Below are 21,603 nucleotides of genomic sequence, written 5' to 3'. Positions count from 1 at the left end.
CAGAGCCACATATAGCGGTCACCCCTGCATGCTGAAATCAGTTTTTCTTGACACCCGTCCACGCCGCCGGATATGGAGCAAACAATGATCGAATTAACCGTGGGCAGATCTCTAAATTGGGATCTTTTAGCTGGTGCAGAGGGTTCATTCCACAGAACGGGGAGGTGTGGTCATTGGTAAGGAATCTGCGGATAGATATAGCATCCACACTAAAGAACATTACCAAAGATAGGTAACTTGTTCTTGTGATGGACACTTCTTATCACAGACTCCTCCCCTAGTGAATAGATACCAAAGCAGTACCCTTCTAGGTGGTGGGTGAGTGGAATTGCTCAGGACATAAAAGCCCTGTAGGACCAAATAGGTGAAGTGGCCCTCTGTCAGACCTGGCTATCAATGCAGCAGTGCTTTGTGAAATTGTGCACTCACGCCCACATTGCAGCCCGACAGAAGTCCAAGACAGGCACTCCATGTTGCTATGTTATGTTAACATTTGGTAAAGCGCAACAGCTGCCCCAGCAAAGAGGCATCCCGGCGCTAAGAAGACCGTGTCAGCACCTGAGGGAGAGAGCCAGGGGGGCTAGGGAGAGGGGAACAAATGGGTTTTGACGGCTTTACGGAAGGCAGTCAAGTTATCCAAAGAGCGGATGTGCAGAGGAAGGGTGTTCCAGAGTTTGGCTCCCAACACCTTAAAGGAGCGTCCGCCAGTACGGGCAAGCTTCGTCCGAGGGACAGTCAAAAGGTGTTGACCTAACGAGCGAAGGTTGCGTTGTGGCACATAAGGTGTTGGAAGTGGGCGAAGTAGTTCAGGCCGTCCAGTTTTAAGTATCTTAAAAATCATAGTGAGTGTTTTGAACTGGATACGTGATTCGATGGGTAGCCAGTGCAGTTTTCGAATAGTGGCTCTGGCTGAGCATCTGCGGGGGAGACCAACTAAGGCTCTTGCCGCAGTGTTCTGCACGCGTTGCAGTCGTGGGATTTCCGCTTTGTTTGCGCCCAGTAGCAGTACATTGGCGTAGTCCAAGCGGGAGAGGATTGTGGCTTGGACAATCAGCTGGCGAGTCTTGGGGTCGAAGAATCCAAGTATAGGATTAAGGCTCCTTAGCAGGCCCACACAGGTTGCTGCCACTTTTTTTGTGTGGGTCTGGAAGCTAAGTGCGGCGTCCATCCAGACACCAAGGTTTTTGACCAGGGATTTAGGAGGTGGGATAGTGCAAAGTGACGAGGGCCACCAGTGCTCGTTCCAGTAGTTGGTGTTCTTACCGAGGAGCAGCACCTCCGTCTTTCCTGCGTTAAGCTGCAGGCAGTTGTCTCATCCAATGGGCTATGGCAGCTAGACCATCTTTAAACCTTGAGGCCATGGTGGAAGGGCCTTCAGTGAGAGTGATGGCTAGTTGCGTGTCATCTGCGTAAGACACTAAGGAGAGATCCCATGCTTTAGCCACTGCAGCGAGTGGTTGTACATATAGGTTAAAAAGAGATGGGCTAAGAGCAGAGCCCTGGGGGACACCCTGTCCAATGGGGTGGGGCTGGGAAAGAAAAGGAGGAGCAGACACCCTAAATGATCTGTCTTTCAAGAAGGAACAAGACAACTCCAGGTGAACCTGAGATTCCTACATTGGCCAGACAGTGGTGTCGGCCTTTGCCTTGGTGGAATAAGTCCTTACGCCCTCTGGAGGCTGCTTCTTAGTCTCTCCAAAAGATCTTCAATGCACTGGCTAGCTAGAGATTGCACACATTGATTTACCATTCTTTGTTACTGCGTACATCAAAAAGAGCTGGTCGTCCACTTGGTGTTCTTTGCAATGATCCAAGTAGAAACTTTAGGCTCTTTTGCGATACAAGCAAAGAAGCCTCTCTTCCTCCTTGGATGAATGTGGGAGCGCAAAACCGCTGAAAGGGTGATGAACTGTTCGCTATGAAATGATGTCACAACTTTTGGTAGGAATGGCATCTTGGTCCTGAGCACCAAATTGTCTGGGAAGAAAGTGGTGCATGGTTGCAAACAGACAGGGCTTGCAACTCACTCATGTGACGAGCAGACGTTTGCTCTGTGAGAAAAATTGTCCTTAGAGTTAGAAGACACAGACCGTGGCTATGCATTGGTTCAAATGGGGTACACATCGAGAATCTAAGGAACCACTTAAGGCCTCACTAAAGCATCACAAAGGGTTTGTATGAAAACATAAAGGTGAACCTCTTCGAAAAATGCATTACGACAGGTGATTTAAAGAACGATGGCTGATCAGGTAACTGATGAGAAGCCAGACAAATAACCTTTAACAGTAGTCACAGCTTGACCTTGCTAGAAAGAGAACAAACAACAAACCAGACGACTGGGCTTGGAAAGGTTGCATATGCAGAAAAGTTCTAGACAGGGTTCATACCATTGCTGGAAGATACCCTGCTCCACCTCTGTATGCAAGTACAAATGTGGTCTGTTAGGCAATGCCAAAATAATCTGTCCTACCAGGCGTTTAAAGATCCCACCAAAAGGTGTATGTACAGGGAAATGCCGGATTGACTCTGCCAGTTCCAGAGGTTTAAAGCCTCCAGGGACAGGACTCATGACTCAATCCGGAGGGAAGGCTCAAAACTGCATTGTTTGCAGAATTACTCTGATGAAGGGGTGACTTGGCCACGTGGATCGAGGACCCAAAGATGTCAGTAGGACTTCCATCATCTGGATGTGATCCAGGACTGACTGAGATAAGACCGCCTTTACCAGTCAGTCGTCGAGGTAGGGGAAGACTACTATTCCGAACCTCTGAAGATGGTTAGCGACCAAATACATCATTTTCGTGGACATCGGGGTGCCGCTGGTGAGGCCAAAGAGGAATAACAAAAACTAAAATTGATCATGTCCCACTCGGGGCTGCAGGTAAGGGATGTTAAAATACCCATCCTACAAATCCAATACCACCATCCAGTCCCCTGGATCCAGGGCAGACAGAACTTGAGCTGGTTGTTTTTGTGCAAGATGTTCAAAAAGCGAAGATCTAAAATTAAGACCAAGCTCTCAGTCCTTCTTTGGCATCAGGAAAGAACCCTTCTTTCTGATGCCAGCACTCTATCGATGGCACCCTTGTCAATGAGAACCGAAATTCTGATCTGCAGAATGGACAAATGATACTCCTGAAGTCACTGCAGTGTACGTGGCAAATGAGGAAGGGTAGGGCACATCTGTCATGGACTGATGTGATGCTTTGCCAACTGGGCAACAATGTGCTATTCAGCATACTAAAGGGATTTTAAAGCAGATGGGGACTGAATAGTGTGGTCCCCCGCAGTGTCTGGATGAGTCTGCCAGATCTTCGACCTCTACCCTAAACTGACTGAGAGGTCTGCTGTCTCATAGGTGGGCCTTGGCGTGGTCTCTACTGAATGCCCCTTCTGAAGCCTCAAAATGGGTAGTACCTGTTGGGTGTATATTACCGCACAGGTGCCAAGAGGTCAAGAAAATGTGATTTAGCTCTGCTTTCTTTGAATCGCTCCAGGGCTAAATCTGCGCTTTGTCCCCAAAAAAACAGGTGCCGACAAATGGCTTGTCCATCAGGGACACCTGGATGTCGCTGGAAGAGCTAGTGGATCTTATCCATGCATAATGCGAGTCCAGTTACAAAGTAATAACTTCACAGCGTTACGTCCAGCCTGCATGATTTGTGCCAAGTATGCACGGAACTCATCTGACTGCGGGCAAGACCTCTTACCATGTCCCATAAAGGGTACAAGTACCGGCATAAGAAACAACTGGAGTTGGCTGATCTGAGGACCAGGCTGACAGGAGAACATACTTTTCCCAAAAGTCACTATCTGTTTAGGTTCTCTACCGAGAGGTGTACTTAAGCAAGAGTTAGGGCTCAGACTGCTTTTAGAATCTTGCGCCACCAGACTCTCTGGAGTATGGCAATGTAGGAGAAAAGATAGGACCCCCGGAAGAAGTCTGTGCCGCCTAACAATCTACCTGTTAACAAGCAGGCAAGATCCAGGTTTAGACCAAGTGGCCATTAAAGTATTCACAAGGGATGCACTGAATGGGAGGAGTGGTTGTGAAGAGGTCTGCCCAGGATGCAGGACCTCTGCGGACATACGGTTTCATTTTCATGAAAGTCAGTCAGAGATTGAGAACTTCCACAGCTCCCCTAAGGACCACAGCAAAGGAAGGTGATTCCAGGCAGCAAGTTGAGACTAGTGCCAGGGGATGAATACACAACTCTGGCATCTTGTAATTCCAGGAATAGATTTGTCTCTTCATAGAGATGGGAATCATCACCGTTGCCATGTTATTCTGGATCAGAGTACCATAATGGCAGCCTGGCTTGTTGGGTTGTATCTGAGGTCGAGATGGTAATGACTTTGATTTAGGTTGTGATGGCTTCACTTCCAAGTCAGAGAGGACAATCGGTTCTTTTCCTGGCATCTGTGCCAACTCAACACAATCAGAGTACTTGTAAAGCGCGCTACTCACCCGTGAGGGTCTCAAGGCGCTGAGGGGACGGGGGTGCTGCTACTGCTCGAAGAGCCAGGTCTTAAGGAGTCTTCTGAAGGCGAGTAGGTCTTGGGTCTGCCGTAGGTGGATAGGGAGGGTGTTCCAGGTCTTGGCGGAGAGGTAGGAGAAGGATCTGCCGTCGGAGGTCGTTCGTTGGATGTGTGTGGGGGGGGGACAGCGGCGAGGGCGAGGCTGGTGGAGCGGAGCTGGCAGGTGGGGGTGTAGAAGCGGAGTCTGCTGTTAAGGTAGGCTCGTCCGGCGTTGTGGAGTGCTTTGTGTGCGTGGGTGAGGAGCTTGAAGGTGATCCTCTTGTCGACGGGGAGCCAGTGTAGGTCTCTCAGGTAGGGGATGATGTGGCTGCGGGAGGGGACGTTGACTATTATTCTGGCGAAGGCGTTTTGGATGCGTTGTAGTTGTCGTAGGTGTTGGCTGGGATTCCTGCGTAGAGTGTGTTGCCGTAGTCCAGTCTGCTGCTGACGAGGGCCTGTGTCAGTTATTCTTGTTTCGGTCGGGATCCACTTGTGGATCCTGCGGAGCGTGCGGAGGGTGTTGTAGCAGGAGGAGACGACGGAGTTGACCTGCTTAGACATGGAGAGGGAAGAGTCGAGGATGAATCCTAGGTTGTGTGCATGGTCGGTGGGTGTCGGTGCTGTTCCCAGTGTGGTCGGCCACCAGGAGTCGTCCCAGGCTGAGGGGGTGGGTCCGAGGATGAGGACCTCCGTCTTGTCAAAGTTCAGTTTCAAACAGCTGCTCCTCATCCAGTCGGTGACGGCCTTCATTCCCTCATGGAGGTTTGTTTTGGCGGTGTGTGGGTCCTTGGTGAGGGAGAGGATGAGCTGGGTGTCGTCAGCGTAGGAGATGATGTTGAGGTCGTGATGGCGGGCCACTTGTGCAAGGGGCCATGTAGACGTTGAACAGCGTCGGGCTGAGGGATGAGCCCTGGGGGACGCCGCAGATTATGTCGGTGGCTTCAGATCGGAAGGGTGAGAGGCGGACGCTCTGGGTTCTGCCGGAGAGGAAGGATGTGGTCCAGTCAAAGGCCTTCTCTTTAATTCCGGCTTTTTGGAGGAGTGTCTTTAGAGTACGTTGGCAGACCGTGTCGAAGGCGGCTGACTGGTCCAGGAGGATGAGTGCTGATGTTTCGCCGTTGTCTAGTTGGCGCCTGATGTCGTCTATGGTGGCGATAAGGGCTGTCTCGGTGCTGTGGTTTCGTCTGAATCCGGACTGGGACGGGTCCAAGATGTTGTTGTCTTCGAGGTGGCGGGCCAATTGCATGTTGACTATTTTCTCGATGACCTTCGCCGGAAACTGGAGCAGGGAAATGGGCCAGAAGTTCTTGAAGTTCTTGAGGTCCTTGGGGTCCGCCTTGGGCTTCTTGAGGAGGGCGTTGATTTCGGCGTGCTTCCAGCTTTCCGGGAATTTCGCTGTTTCGAAGATCTTGATGACCTTCCGTAGTTGGGGTGCGATGGCTGCGTCTGCTTTGTTGAATACGTGGTGTGGGGGCACGGATCCGACGGAGATCCTGAGTGGATGGAGTTAATGACCTTGCGTGTCTCTTTGATGTTGGACCAGGAGGTCAGGCGGTTGGCGCTGTTCGCAGAGGAGATGGAGTCTGGCGTAGTCGGGGTGGTCGTGGTGTTGAAGCTTTCGTGGATGTCTGCGATCTTGCGGTGGAAGAAGATGGCCAGTGAGTCGCACAGTTCATGTGAGGGCGGGAGGTCGTTGGCGCTGGGGTGGGAGAGTTTTTTTTACGATGCTGAAGAGCTCTTTCCTGTCGTGTGCGTTGTTATCCAGGCGGTCTTTGAAGGAGGATCTCTTGGCTAATCTGATGAGGTGGTGATGTCTGTGGGTGGCGTCCTTGTGGGCTGCGTGGTTGTCCGGTGTGCGTACTTGGAGCAATTTCTTCTCTAGTTTCCGGCATGCGCGGAGGTCTGGAGCTAGTCGGTGAACAGGTGGCTCTCTTGCTGCTGTGGCTGTTGGAGGGTTGCTTGAGTGGGGCGAGGGTGTTGGCGCAGTTGTCGATCCGCTGTCTGATGTTGCGGGCTGCGGCGTCTGGGTTGGTGGGTGGGTTCTGGGTGAGGGTGGTGATCAGCTGGTCTTCGGTGACTTTGCTTCAGCAGCGGCGAGGCAGCTGTTGGGTGCGGTGGTGCGTGGTTGGTTTCTTGAAGGTGAAATGGATGCCGCGGTGGTCGGTCCAGTGGAGTTCGGTGGTGTGGTCGAAGGAGACGTGGGTGCTTGTGGAAAAGATGGCGTCCAGCGTGTGGCCGGCGGCGTGGGTGGGTGCGGTGACGAGTTGTCTAAGGCAGAGGTTGTCGTTCAGCATGGCGGAGTTGGCGTCATCGTCGTTCTCGAGGTGGAAGTTCAGGTCCCCGAGGAGGATGTATTACGTGGAGGCGAGTGCGTGGGTGCTGGCGAGGTCGGCGATGGAGTCGCTGAACTGAACCCGGGGGGGGGCTGTAGAAGAGTGTTCCTCTGTGGGTGATGTTGGGGTCGGTGTGGATCCAGAAGTGCAGGTCTTCGGCGGTGTTGAGGGTGTCGTCTGCGTGGGTGGCGACCTTGAGTGTGGACGATGGCCGTTTCTCCTCAGATTCCGTTGGCGCGATCCCTGCGGGTGATCTTGTAGCCGTCTGGGATGGCTATGGCGATGCCGGGCGCCGAGAAGTCGTTCCACCAGGTCGCGGTTAGGAAGGCCACGTCTGGGGAGGAGGTGTCGAGCAGATCCCAGAGCTTGACGGCGTGTTTGCGTGCGGAGCGGGTGTTGAGGAGTATGCAGCGGAGGTGGTTGGGTCCAGTCCTTGGAGGTTTGGTGGCTCTGTCGTAGGTGAAGCTGCAGGTGTTGCAGGAGAAGGGTCCATGGGTCAGTTTTGGGGCGGCCTGAAAGCTGGTGTGGTTTCGGCCGGCATTAAGTGCATGGAGGGTGCTGGCGTCGTAGTGGAGTATGGTGTTGCGGCGTTCGCAGCGGGCGCTTGCCTTAAGCGCGCCCGCTGCGCACGGCCGCGCAGCATCCGGCATATATGGAGAGGTGGGAGGGAGGAGCAGCTGGGAGGCGGGAGCTGTGAGTGGGCAGGGGGCGGGGAAACAGTGGGACAGAAAGCAGAATGGGGCGCAAATAGGGGGAAAACAGTGGCACAGAGTTCAAGAACAGGGCACAACAGAGGGGAAAAACGAGTGGCACCGGGGGAAAAACGAGTGGCACAGAAGCAAAAACAGAGCACACAGAGGGGGGAAAAACAGTGGCACAGAGGGTACAAACGGGGCACAGAAACAGGGGTAGAGCACACTTACCAGCAGGTACTCGGCAGCAGGGGCACACAGGCGGAGCTGCGTGGAAGGGGGAGTGACTTACCAGGAGGGTCGGGGTCGTTCACCTCACAGCGTAGCGCAGCGTCCGGCATATATGGGGAGGTGGGAGGGAGGAGCAGCTGGGAGGCGGGAACAGCGAGTGGGCAGGGGGCGGGGAAACAGTGGGACAGAAAGCAGAATGGGGTGCAAAGAGGGGGAAAACAGTGGCACAGAGGTCAAGAACGGGGCACAACAGAGGGGGAAAAAAGAGTGGCACAGAGGCAAAAACGGGGCACACAGAGGGGGAAAACAGTGGCACACAGGTCAAAAACGGGGCACAACAGAGGGGAAAAACGAGTGGCACAGAAGCAAAAAAAAACAGGGCACACAGAGGGGGGGAAACAGTGGCACAGAGGGCACAAACGGGGCCCAGAAACGGGGGTAGAGCACACTTACCAGAGGGTACTCGGCAGCAGGGGCACACAGGCAGAGCTGTGTGGAGGGGGAGCGACCTACCAGGAGGGTCAGAGTACTGGCAAGGATCGTGCCGTTGTGTGTGAAGTCTGGATAAGCGTTCGCCTTGGAGTTGGGAAGATCCCCCAGAACAGAGTCAAGAGAACAGTTGGCAGGATCGAACAGCAGTGAGCCAACTGAGGGTCTCTTCAGATTATTAGGACCTCTAAGCACCCCAGAGAGACAAAAATGCACAACATTACCTCGTTGAAGGTTTTAATCTGTTGCTTCATCACTAAGGGACCTAGAAATTCAGATTAGATAGGGAGGAGTTGGAGGAAATAGGCTCCGGGTGGGGAACTAAAGGTAAGATCAGGAGACACCATGACATAAGCGTGACTTCTATTGACGAGAACGGTAGAAATGCCTTGTTTCCACTCTGTGCTTTTATTTGGACTTCAACCTACCGGATGACTTGGAGTGGGTAGAGGACTCCTCTCAGTCTTGAGTGAGAGAATGTGCCCTCAAGTGACTTATGACGGTGTTCAGCAACATAGAGCTTGGCCTTGCAGTTCCGGATGGTCTATAAATTCATCTGGAACAATCTTTGTGAGGAGCCTAGACGCAAGAGACATGCCTAGTGTGGGTCGGACATAGACATCTGCTTATGTAGTCTTTGCAGGATTTGAAGCCTCTAGTTTTAGGGGTAGACATGTCCATTATACACTGTGAAAGGGAACATTTAGGCAAAAATATGCTCTGTCAAGTAAGAGAATTCGAACGGACACCAGAACACAAGGTGGGGTCCATCTGTGGCCCTAGGCCTCACTTTGGGGGTAGGTCAGAGTTGACCTTGAGCCACACGATGCCACATACCGGCCAGTGAAGGAATAATTAAGAAAATCTACAGATGCAGCTGGCACCTGGGGGTATAGGCAAGGTGTAGAATCTGCAGTTAGACTTATCCGTCAGAAAGAGGCATACCAATACAAATGATGAAAATGCATTCTTCAGAAGCACTCTACTTGAGAGTGCAAGGGTAGATAAAAACAAACCTGATAACACACTGCAGGACGATCAGTAACATTAAGAGAGGCTCTACAGGAGAGGGATAAAACTGAAGAACACAATAATACAGGATGAGAATGAAAAATGTACAAATCTAGGAAAGATGGGGGTTCAAGTGAATCTGCAGAGCAGACATAGGACTATCATGTGTACCTGGGTAATGTCACTAAAAGAAGATAAGGAATGCGTACTACAGGACTATGATTGCTGGAGAATGTCTAGTTCGGAAGATTAACCCCTTCGACGCTCATGACGAGCTCAGCTCGTCATGGAGTTTCCATTGACTTCAATGGAAATTACATTGAATGTCCAAGCACAGGCTTAGCATCCAAGAGCTCTCTCATCCTGGGGTATACACATTACAGGAAGGCAAGGAGCAAACAGGACTGGTGAACACACAAGTAATTAAGCACACCATTTGAGATTTTATTCAACTAGATACTAATCTGAAAAGGGAACGCATGCAACAGAAGACTGACCACAATGAGTGCAAAAGAACGCACATCATACGTGCACTGCCGAGGAGGAGACCAAAACAACAAGCAGAAATAGGCAACGTGCTTTTTAATGGGACTTGGAATGCCTCTCAGTGAGCAATGCACACTTTAGGTATGATGAATATATTGTAGTAGCAGTAAAACTACAACTTGAAAACATGATACCGGATTTTGAAGAAATGTGCTGGGTGCATTACCGGGTTGAACACACTGTATATAGTACATGTCATGCTAGTAGTCATAACAGCTGTCCAGATATAAGTGCTAAAAGCAACAGTATTATTCTTGGTTGAACATCAACACCTGGTTATGGAGTTGCTTCATTTGAGCTGCTTTTCATTTGAGACACGAACTCACCCAGGGTACTCATTACACATCAAGCTGATAGACAAAAAAAAAAGGAGGACTTTATGCACTTATTAGTAATTGTACATCATCTGTGTCGTTTTCCTCACAGAATATCCAGGGCTTTAAGTAGGGTAAAGAAAGTGGGGAGTCTCGAAAAGGGATGTGGCCTAGGAAGCATATGTAGGAATATTTTCCAGGAGGAATGGCCTATGTAGGTATGGGCTGGGGAGGCGGGTTTAAGCATGTAAACTAAAATCTTGATCTTTCCCATCATGCCATCTGACCGTTATTTTGGCGCCTCTACATAAGACTTCTGTTATTGCAACTAAACATATGATACAATAAGGGGCGTACAAGCCAGACCGATCAGTAAAATGATTAACCATGATTTTGTTGTGAACAATTAAGAGTTGAAAACGTGGTCTGCAGTGTTGTAAATGCTCCTGTTCTCCCCAACACACCACTTCCCTCTAGTCTCTCTTTGAGACACTTACATCCTTTATCTCCACCACATCTTTCTGAAATACTCCATCTGCATATTCCACAACTCACTGATGTCCTCTTCTGCACCCTCACCTCACCCTCTCCTGCATGTACTTCCTTGCATCTCCTTCACGTCATCATGCCCCTACACAAGCAGCACATTTTTTCATTTACATTCACACTGTAAATATTACACAATTAAAATTGGCATTCATGACAATTGCTTATAACATCTGCTGAAAGGCCAAGGGCTGTATGAAGATGCATTCTGAACACCTTCATGCCTCACTGACAGACAGTGCGACAAATGTACACCACCTTTTGCCTCAATTCCAGAACCCTCAAACCACCCACAAGCTGACCTTGCACAGATTACAGGTGACCCACCTCATAATACACTCAACTCCAAACCTGCTACACCATTGATGGACGGCACAGCATTTAGCCCGAGTTCGCTGATCAATAGTTAAGCCAAGCTGGTGGCGATGGCCCTAGAGAATAGATTGATAAGAGTTGTGAGATCTCTCGTGAATAAAGACTAAATAAATGGTTTCATGCCAGCTAGGGGAACGAGACACAGTATGGCACATCTAGATGAAGCGTTGGAACCAGCATGGTTGGTACAGCTGGACTTGGAAAGATCACTGGACTTAGTCCACATGCCCTTTTTACAAGAAATACTGGAAAGGATGAACTTCAGGAATTACATAAAATTGGTGTACTGTTCTCCATGAGCAAGAGTTCGGGTTAACGGTACAATGGCCAGGAAATTCCTTCTAAGGCAGGCATTAGCCATGGGGGGTTCTCTTTCTCCACTCTTCTTTGCCCTGGTCATTGAACTCCTGGTTGAATAGTTAAGGCAAGACGCACAGATATAGGGTTTGCAGTGGGAAGGTGACATGGGGACCGCGTTTCCGTGCATGATGAAGACATCCAAAATATGTCCCTACCCTTATCTGTCCACCCAAAGGCTGAAAATTACTGGTAACATGAATAGCTCATGAGTGCTTTAGTCCACCCTCCACACTGATTGAGCCCAAGAAAAGAAATCAGTCAAAAATAAAGAACAATGAAAGACTCAGCTCTAGTTCCAGCCAGGGAGGCCATGGTTAGATTCTTAAGCAACATTGTGGCCACAGCATTCTTTCCATACCTCCACAGGTGAATGGCCTGTTTCATGAAACTCTGAAAATATTAGCAAAGGATAACAGGGAAGGAAGGTTCTGAATTCGAATAATAAGCGGTCAAAGGAAAAAAAACGGGAATAATGCTCATTTCACTGGCAAAGGCTGTGCTGCAATGCTTGTCCTACACTTACACACGTAATGCTTTGAAATATGTGGCACTCATCTGGTACAATGGACTCCAATTCAACAGCAACAAGTATGCTTGCATACTTCTACAAATCAAAACACCCTGTATTCCATCTGGCTATGCCCGGTTTAGAAAAGCATGCCTTTTTGTCTGACCAGGCAGATTACATCTTGTACACATACTGCAAACATAATAATCTCCTCAGTGTTCAAAGTGTGCGGTTTCTCTTTATCCCAGGTTTTTTGTGTTCTGAAAGAACAGTGAAAGTAAAAGCAACTGGTTAGAGCGAAAACCAGTTCCCACCTTTGGAATTAAAGCCAGGTACAGCAAATCAAAAGTATTTATTAACAATTGCTAAACAGAATATCATAAATCAACATACATTAACATACTCTTGAACATTAAATAAATGAAACACATTAAGTATACTCCAAGCATAAAACTGAGATTCAAAATTTTGCATTATTACATACCATCTGCAGAGGTATCGATTTAATGTGCAACAAACACTGGTTTCAATCTGGTTTTCCTTTAGCTACGAACAGCAGGGCATACAAATAAATTAAGTTTAAAACCCATCAGAGAGCTTTGGCACAAGGAATCTTTCTTTGTCTCTTAGAGCACTGGAGATTAGAATGTCCCCGAAACATTCCTTCACCAATTCCAGTTCTTCGTATATAAGCTCTATTGTCGAGGTGACCGTTAGCCACAACCACTTTAATCCGGCAAGAAAACTAACCTTTAATTAAAACTTTCGATTGTCGCCTCTCTTTTTTGGTTTGGTTTTCTCTCATTCAAATGTCCTGCTCATTCAAATGTCCCTCTCCTTCCCTTCCATCCTCTGCATGACTCCTCACTGAGCACAACCTGCTCTGACGAATGCACGTTTGTCTTATTTTCTATTACTGTTTTTCTACAAAAGCCCATTACTCATTTACATGATCACAAGGTCTCCTCCTTCCTCTGAAAGTCAGACCCCCTGCAACCTAACAATACCTAATCTCCTCTCACTCCTCCATTAACCCCAACCAACCATGTGCGTGAGGTCACATATCCCCCCCCACTAATGATCGCAACTAACTCCTATTTATTTAGTCTACCAAAGGCTCCCTGGTTCAATGACGAACTTAAAAAATCCAAGAAGCTATGCCGCACACTGGAGAAAACATGGAGAAAAAACCCAACCTCAGACAACATGACATCCCTCAAGACAGCCACCCGCAAACACCACCAACTGATTCGATCCACCAAGAAATCAGCATTCAAGGACCGTCTCGACAACAACACCCATAACAGCAAGGAACTCTTCAATATCGTCAAAGAATTCACCAACCCCACCGCAGCATCTAACGACATCATTCCCTCCCAAGACCTCTGCAATGCGCTATCCTCCTTCTTCTACAACAAAATCGCCGACATCCACAACAGCTTCGAGAATTCTCCCAGCGATCAACCCTCCCCACCCCCCTCAGATCCTACTCCACCAACTAACAACCTCAGCGCCTGGAACCCAATCACCACTGAAGACACCATTCGCCTGATGAACTCAATCCACTCTGGCTCGCCCACCGACCCCTGCCCCCACCACATCTTCAACAAAGCCGACTCCGTCATCGCACCCCATCTCCGTGATGTCATCAACTGCTCGTTCAACTCTGCCTCCTTTCCAGAAATCTGGAAACACGCCGAACTCAGCGCCCTTCTGAAGAAACCCACAGCAAACCCCTCAGAACTGAAAAACTACCGACCCATCTCCCTCCTCCCCTTCCCGGCCAAAGTCATCGAGAAAGCCGTCAACACCCAGCTCGCCGACTTCCTTGAATCCAACAACTCCCTTGATCCATCCCAATCCGGATTTCGAGCCAAACACAGCACCGAAACCGCCCTCATTGCAGCGACCGACGACATCCGAACACTCCTGGACAACGGGGAAACAGTGGCCCTCATCCTACTCGACCTCTCCGCCGCTTTCGACACAGTCTGCCACAGCACCCTTATACATCGCCTCAACAACATCGGCATACAAGGAAAAGCCCTGGACTGGATCATCTCATTCCTCGCTGGGAGAACTCAAAGAGTCCGACTTCCCCCATTCTACTCAGAGGCCACCAAAGTCATCTGCGGCGTACCTCAAGGATCCTCACTCAGTCCCACCCTCTTCAACGTCTACATGAGTCCTCTCGCCTCCATCGCACGTCAACACAACCTCAACATCATCTCTTACGCCGACGACACCCAGCTAATACTTTCCCTCACCAAAGACCCCAACACCGCCAAAACCAATCTTCACGAAGGCATGAAAGAAGTAGCCGAATGGATGAAACAGAGCCGCCTAAAACTCAACTCAGACAAAACGGAGGTGCTCATCCTAGGATCTTCCCCCTCAGCTTGGGACGACTCCTGGTGGCCTTCAGCTCTGGGCACAGCACCCACAGACCATGCACGCAACCTTGGCTTCATCCTAGACTCCTCTCTCTCGATGTCCAGACAAGTCAACGCCGTCTCGTCCTCCTGCTTCAACGTACTTCGCATCCTCAAAAAGATCTTCCGCTGGATTCCCCTCGAGACAAGAAAGACTGTCACCCACGCACTGGTCACGAGCCGACTGGACTATGGTAACACTCTACGCCGGAATCACATCAAAATTACAGAAAAAACTCCAGCGCATCCAAAACGCGTCAGCGAGACTCATATTAGACATCCCGCGCCAAGATCACATCACCAGACATCTAAAAAACCTTCACTGGCTTCCCGTCAACAAAAGAATTACTTTCCGCCTTCTCACCCACGCACACAAGGCCCTCTACAATCTGGGTCCCGAATGCCTCAACACTCGATTGTCCTTCTACAAACCCACCCGCCAACTAAGATCGTCCAATCAAGCCCTCGCCGCAGTCCCGCGCATCCGGAAATCAACCATGGGTGGCAGATCCTTCTCCTTCCTGGCTGCCAAGATCCTGGAACTCACTCCCCACCCACCTCCGCCTTAACCAGAACCACATCTCCTTCAGAAAAGAACTCAAAACATGGCTATTCGACAAATAATTAATCCCCTTCCCCCAGCGCCTTGAGACCCTCTGGGTGACTAGTGCGCTTTACAAATGCTTGAACTTGAACTTTACCATATAGAACTGGAATGACTTCACTGAAGGGTGTAAATGACTGTATGGTTTGCTTGAGTGCACAAGACTAATCCCAATAAATAACAGTAACCAACCAATAACACTGGACTAACCATTGACCTAATATTTTAAGGACATTTTATTCATTTGATATATTATGTTTTAATCCTGATGAATTACATTAATGACGTTGTTGTTTTTATCTCTTTGTAATATCGCTCATGTGTATTTATTGTTAATATGATAGTGTTTATTGTATACTGTGTTCTGTACTTTTATGATTTTAAATAATCGAATGAAGTGGATTGACTGACACTAACCTTGGGTTCCGTAGCAGCATGCTGCCAGGCAGAAAGCGCTTCAAAGCCTCATCCAGATCCTAGTTCTATCAGAGTACATATCTGGGCCAAGGGGTAGGTTCTAGTAGTTATAGGGAGGTAACTGCTGATATCTAGTTGGTTCACGACCCCTCCTACTCTCCCGGTGGTATCCCTCTACGCTCCATCTAGTGCTTGGCGAGTATGCAGTTCTTGGGTAGAAATCGCTCAGTTCAAGTGTTGATATAGGCCCGTCTTCTATTTGTGGCTCTCAGCTTTGCAGATAAGGGACAACCAGGTTGTCCCGAAAGTTGACAATGACTAGGTCTCCCGCTATGTTCTTAGGACGGGAGCCTATCCACCCCACCCTTCTGACATTTAGGATTGCGCCGTTGATGTTGGATGGAAGTGGTCTATTTTTTGTCAACCAAAACTGGACTTTGTTTTTGAGGTCCTGGTGACCTTCAATCTTCCCGGTGGCAAGCACGGGCACTCCCGAGAGGACACATACGTAGGGTGCTGCATCTGGAGGTAAATTTATGGATCTATTACTCCCGGCTAGCCCAACAGAACATTTACCTACTTTCGACCGCCCAGCTCTGTGAACAGAACTATGTGCCATTGTCAGTTCATTGGCTACCTCCTTATTTTTAATCACTCATAGTACAGGATCAAAAGGGTTTATTCTGGGCAATTATGCTGTGTGCAGTCGTGTCAAGAGATTTTTGAGGCAGCAATTCTCTGAGATTGCTTGTTTGACTTAGTTGGCTTGGTATTGTTGTCTATTGTTGAGAGCTTTTCCCCAATTCTCTCTAACCTTTCGATAAGCGGGGATAATAGGATTTTTACCAAATCTTCAAAGTGGGCCAACAAAATAGATGGTAAAAGGGATATAGGGGTTTCCAGTATTTGACCCACTTTAGGTGTCTCGGGGGTGGTGGTGGCGGTAACCAAAGAGGGGTTTAAGGTTGTTTTTCGGTATTTCGATGGTTTCCCCTTATATTTCATGCTTTTACGTTTTATGCTGTGGGTGGGAACATAAGGATGTACTAACCCCTGAGTGGTAATTTTGTCTGTTACAACTGGGATGTCTGGTGGACTTTTATTAGGTTGATGCGAATTCCTAATCTGAGGGCTTCCAATACCCATGGGGCATGTTGTGAGACTGGATTGTTCAATTCCCTGTTCAATGGGGATATACCTGGTTTTGCAAATAGAGTTTAATTCCTTCCGTAGTAAAGAGTTTGGCGAGTCAATGAGGATTGGAGGGGATCGTTTGCTACCTATGGTGTCTTTAGGGAGGCTATGTTCTATTGACTCAAAAGCCGATGTTACCCTAGTTAAATAAAGGTCAAGTGTTCCCTTAAGTGACCCTCCTTGCGAAGCAGATTGTTTGGCTGATCCTTTAGAGGTCATGATGCGACAAGCTAATGGCCCAACTACACACACCTTGTGTGAGGCCAATGGATATCTACAAAGACTAAGGAAGACTAAGGGGCTACGGAAACAATAAACAGGAACATTCGCTGGTAAACTCTGAATGGTTGGTCTCTAGTTAGGCATACCTTAGTTCAAGTCTTTGGTCCCTAGAGACCAGCCAAGAGGAATGACCTGACCCGACCTCCTCTGGCCTCTGAGGGCCACAGAGGGCCCGCCCTTTGCCCGGGCTTCGCCCGGCACCCACCCACGCGGGAGGTGTTCCGCGTTCTTGAAGCGCCTCCAGGCGCAGCGGGAGCGTCACGAGCGCGCCAGGTCCCGGGGCTGCTGGGTGATGTAGTTCCCAGTGCCCGAAATGTCCAGGAGCCTCCCTGTAAGAGCGGCGCGTTTACCGTTTTCCTCACGGCTGGACGAGTGAAGGAATCGCTTGGCCGTTCCCCTCACGGCTTCCCCACCACTGCAGGTAGGTTTACTTTAGAACTGTTCTATTATGTTTCAATTTGCAAGGTACCCTTAGACAAAGGGTCTTCATAATTTTCACATTGCGGCAAGCACAATTTTCACATTGCGGCAAGCACAAATTATACATTCAAAATATTTATTTATTTACTGACATTTATAGAGCGCGAACGAATACCCGTAGGCGTCTCGGCGCTAGACTACAGTAATGTCCCTCCCCAGTGGTGAAGCTCATGCGAAATGGTGTGCTGTGTTATTGGTTGAATAACCACGTCTTCAGTCTTTTTCGGAACTGTAGGAGTGAAGGGCTGGTCTTTATGTGGTGGGGCAGAGTATTCCAGATTTTAGGAGCCGCAACTAAAAAGCGGCGGTCGCCCCAAGAGACTGTTCTGGTGCGTGGGACCACTAATTGATTAAGTGATGTGGATCGGAGCTTTCTGACCGGGTTATAAGGTATTAGTTGGTCTTTGAGGAAGCGAGGCCCTTGATCCTGCAACACTTTATAAACTGTGCATAGTGATTTAAACTTTATCCTGTTTTGGATGGTCAACCAATGGTAGGTCCTCAAGGTGTCTGAGATGGGCGCGAATTTAGGCATTTTAGACAACAGGCGTGCAGCCGCGTTCTGTATAGTCTGCAGCTTTAATGTGACTCTGGTTTGTGCATTAAGAAAGAGTCCGTTACAATAGTCTAATGATGTTAAAACCAATGAAGTAACCAAGGTCTTGGCGGCCGTGTCCGGCAGAAAAGGAATGATTTTTCTTATCATTCTAAGTTTAAAATGGGCAGAGGCCGCTACCTTATTTGCATGTGCCATAAAATTGAGCTGGTCATCAAAGGTGACTCCTAGGTTTCTGATCTTAGAAGTAGGGCAAGGTGGGGTGCCAAAAACTGATGGCCACCAAGTTGCAGACCAGGCTGGCGAGAGAGTACCAAAGATAACCACCTCCGTTTTATCGGAATTGAGCTTCAGGCAGTTTCTCGCCATCCACTCACCAATAGCAATCATTCCATTTTGGAACCGTTCTGCTACCTCCTGCCCATCACCCTTGATGGCCAACACCAATTGCGTGTCATCTGCGTATGAGGTTAGGTTCATCCCGTGTGCTTTGATGACACTAGCAAGGTCCGACACATATATATTAAATAGTGTCGGACTTAGGGATGAGCCTTGAGGAACCCCACACGGTAATGACAAATTGGCCGATTGGAATGGTCCTAATGTGACCGCCTGAGTTCTGTTGGCCAGGAAGGAAGCAAGCAGGTCTCTCGCAGTGAGCTGAATACCCATCTTTTCGACACGGTCGACCAAGATCTTGTGGTCGACCGTGTCGAAGGCTGCCGAGAGATCCAGGAGTACCAGCAGTGCTGTTCCTCCTTGGTCGCGGATGATTCTAATATCATCCGCTGCTTTGATGAGAGCGGTTTCCGTACCATGGTTTTTACGGAAACCAAACTGAGTGTCATCAAGCAAGTTATTTCTTTCTATATATTCCGATAGCTGCTGATTCATGGCCTTTTCCGTCACTTTAGCTAGAAAAGGGAGACTTGCTATAGGCCGGTAATTTTTCAATTCCTCCCTATCTAGATTTGGCTTTTTGAGCAGAGGTTTGATCAGCGTGTTTTTTAAAGAGTCAGGATAGGTCCCAGAGCTCAGTATCGTGTTGCAGACATGAGTAATAATTGGAATAATTGTATCTGATAACATGGCGAGCACAGAAGTAGGACAGGGGTCCAGGGCTGATCCTGATTTGATGGATCTCACTATGGCCTTTGTTTGATCAGTGGTTAGGTTTTTAAAACTGGTCATGGTGTTTCTCAGGATGGTCGGGGGAGTGGAAGCACTACTGATGTTAGGTTCTAAGGTAAAAGCTTGATATATGTTGTTTACCTTCGAGAAGAAAAACTCGGACAAAGCGTCGCATAATAGTTGTGACGGGGGCGGATTTAGGTCCGGTGGGTTACCGGATAGGGTTTTGGCAATGTTGTACAGTTGCTTGCTAGAATTTTTCGCTTTTTCTATATGTAGCGAAAAAAAGTGTTTTTTTGCTGCCGTTATTATTTTGTAGGTGGCGAGAGCTTCTTTATATTTATTCTTGTTTTCGCTATCATAAGTTCTACGCCAGTGCCTTTCCCTATTCCTTGTTAGTTGTTTTGGGGTTTTTAACTCCTCTGTGTACCACTGAGCAGTCGGCGTGCTCCTGTTTCTTGAGTGGGATTTGGTAGGTGCCAGCTGAGTCGTTGCATCGCCCAGCCATTCATGGAATTGGTGAGTCGCGATGCTAGGATTGTTAGATAGGTCCGGACTAGTGTTGTTCAAAAGTATATTTAGATCATTATAATTTATGTCCTTCCATGCTTTAAACGTGCTTGGCTTCGGGTACGAGACCATCTTCCTCAATGATCCTTTAATAGTCAAGCTACTTAATATGGCTGAATGATCTGTCCAGGTCATGGGGAGAATTTCGGTTACATGTAGACCATCTACGTTGGAAAACATACCATCCAGCGTGTGTCCTGCCTGGTGGGTAGGAGCTATGACCAATTGTCTTAGGCCCATTATTTCTAGGTCTGATGTGAGGGTGATGGTATCCCTATCATTTTCTTGTTCTAAATAAAAATTAAAAATCGCCCATAACTGTGGTGGACTCATCAGTAGCTATTGATTCTGTAATTGTACTTAAATTGGTGAGAAAAGCTGCTCTAGTCCCAGGAGGTCGATAAAGAAGCACTCCCTTAAAGTTAAAGAGGTGTGAATTTTATGTTAAAATGTATTGCTTCACATGATGTGGCAGGAATAGGTGAGATGCGGACCTCAAATTGGTCTCTTACTATAATGGCCAACCCTCCGCCTTTCTTTCTGGCCCTATCCTGCCGGTAGGCGTTATAGCCAGGTGGAACTGCCGTAACGAGGTCGGGGGCGGCTGCCTCATCCGTCCATGTTTCTGTAATATAGAGGGCATCTAAGTTGTAATCGGTGAGGAGGTCCGCTATCTCTTGGCAATGTTTGCTCAAGGATCGCGCATTGATGAGGGGCATAACAACGATCTGCTCACTGACATTTTTTAGTACTTTAGATGGGGTAGTACAGTTGTGAAAAGAGATTATGGTGTCACAGTGAGAGTATTTTGTGTTAGCCTCCATCGGAATATGCGATAAATCAAATTTTTTACAACGGGGGGGCGTAGGTTGGGCGGAGCTCCAGTAAAGCACTGCGTTTGTACGTAAATGTACGAGCAGGGGTCATGGCCCTGGGCCCGGACCCGGCGCGGACGATAGTGCATCTCCTTATATCCGGTGTGAGGAGGGCAGGAAGCGTCCAGCATCTGCAGCGCTACCCCTCCCTCAGCCAAGATGGCCGAACCCTTCTCTCCAGGCGCCACGGAGTGAAAATGCGCTCTGGGAGTCGGTTCAAGGGGGCAGTGACCCGTGCAGGAGTTATTAATCAACAATCATACACAGTACAAGTATTATAGTATTTTAAAACGTTATAAACACGTGCAGTGATTTTTTTAAATCAAACAACCAACACAGTAAAATTCTGTATTCAAAGTGCAGAGTGCAATATTAAAATAGCAAAGCACAGCACCCCCGGCTTCCGCCTCAGGGGAAAGACATGGGTAGATTAAACCTTTTAATTTGATAGATGGGCCTTCAACTGAAGGTTTCACAGAAAAGGTATAAGGCTGGACTCTGGTTTTAATCAACTGAGTATATGCATTGTTAAAAAAAATAAGTAATTGGTTCTATGAATCGAATTGGGACTTCCATCAAGGTGTATTCCCTGGTATCCTTGAGCAGATCACATTTAATGCACTTATGTATTATTATTATACTCACTTTCTAAAACAAAACACTACAAACCCACACACAAACATGAATGCAAGAACACAGTAATAGTTGAAAGTACTGATATTACATTTTAAAACATGCTACTGTTGTCCTCAGAGAGTAGTTTTAACAGACGTCTCCCATTTTGAAGAGTCACAAACCAGAGTTAATCAGGATGCGGTTAATTATCAGTTTAACAGCACCATTACACATGCGGTTTACTTACAGTTGAAACCAAGGAACAGGGACATCAGAATGTTAAATAGTTGATTGGAAATAACTGTTTTGGAATGCAACCCTTGATTCTAAAATGAAAAATGCAAAATGTGGAATATTCCGGCTGTGAAGTTGTAGGGTAATTAAACTGGAGGGTGACAACAATGTTATCTATTTTCATAGCGCATTTATGAACACGTTTTTCTTTATATTAAAAGAACTACTTAGGAGTAAACCAAATCATCATTAAAATCTGCAATGAATTACACCACCTTAAGGAAACTGTC

The 21,603-nt window shown here is 48.1% G+C and overlaps 1 protein-coding gene across 1 annotated transcript in view; it reads right to left on the bottom strand.

Moving 5' to 3' along the window:
- VKORC1L1 (vitamin K epoxide reductase complex subunit 1L1) overlaps nucleotides 1-21,603 on the bottom strand; it is a 98,439-nt gene that overhangs the window by 5,909 nt on the left and 70,927 nt on the right. The window lies entirely within an intron of this gene.

The sequence above is a fragment of the Lissotriton helveticus genome, chromosome 3_1 (assembly GCF_964261635.1).
Source record: "Lissotriton helveticus chromosome 3_1, aLisHel1.1, whole genome shotgun sequence".
Taxonomy (NCBI): Eukaryota; Metazoa; Chordata; class Amphibia; order Caudata; family Salamandridae; genus Lissotriton; species Lissotriton helveticus.
The sequence above is the reverse complement of the archived record's forward strand: the minus strand, read 5'-3'. Positions and strand labels throughout refer to the sequence as shown.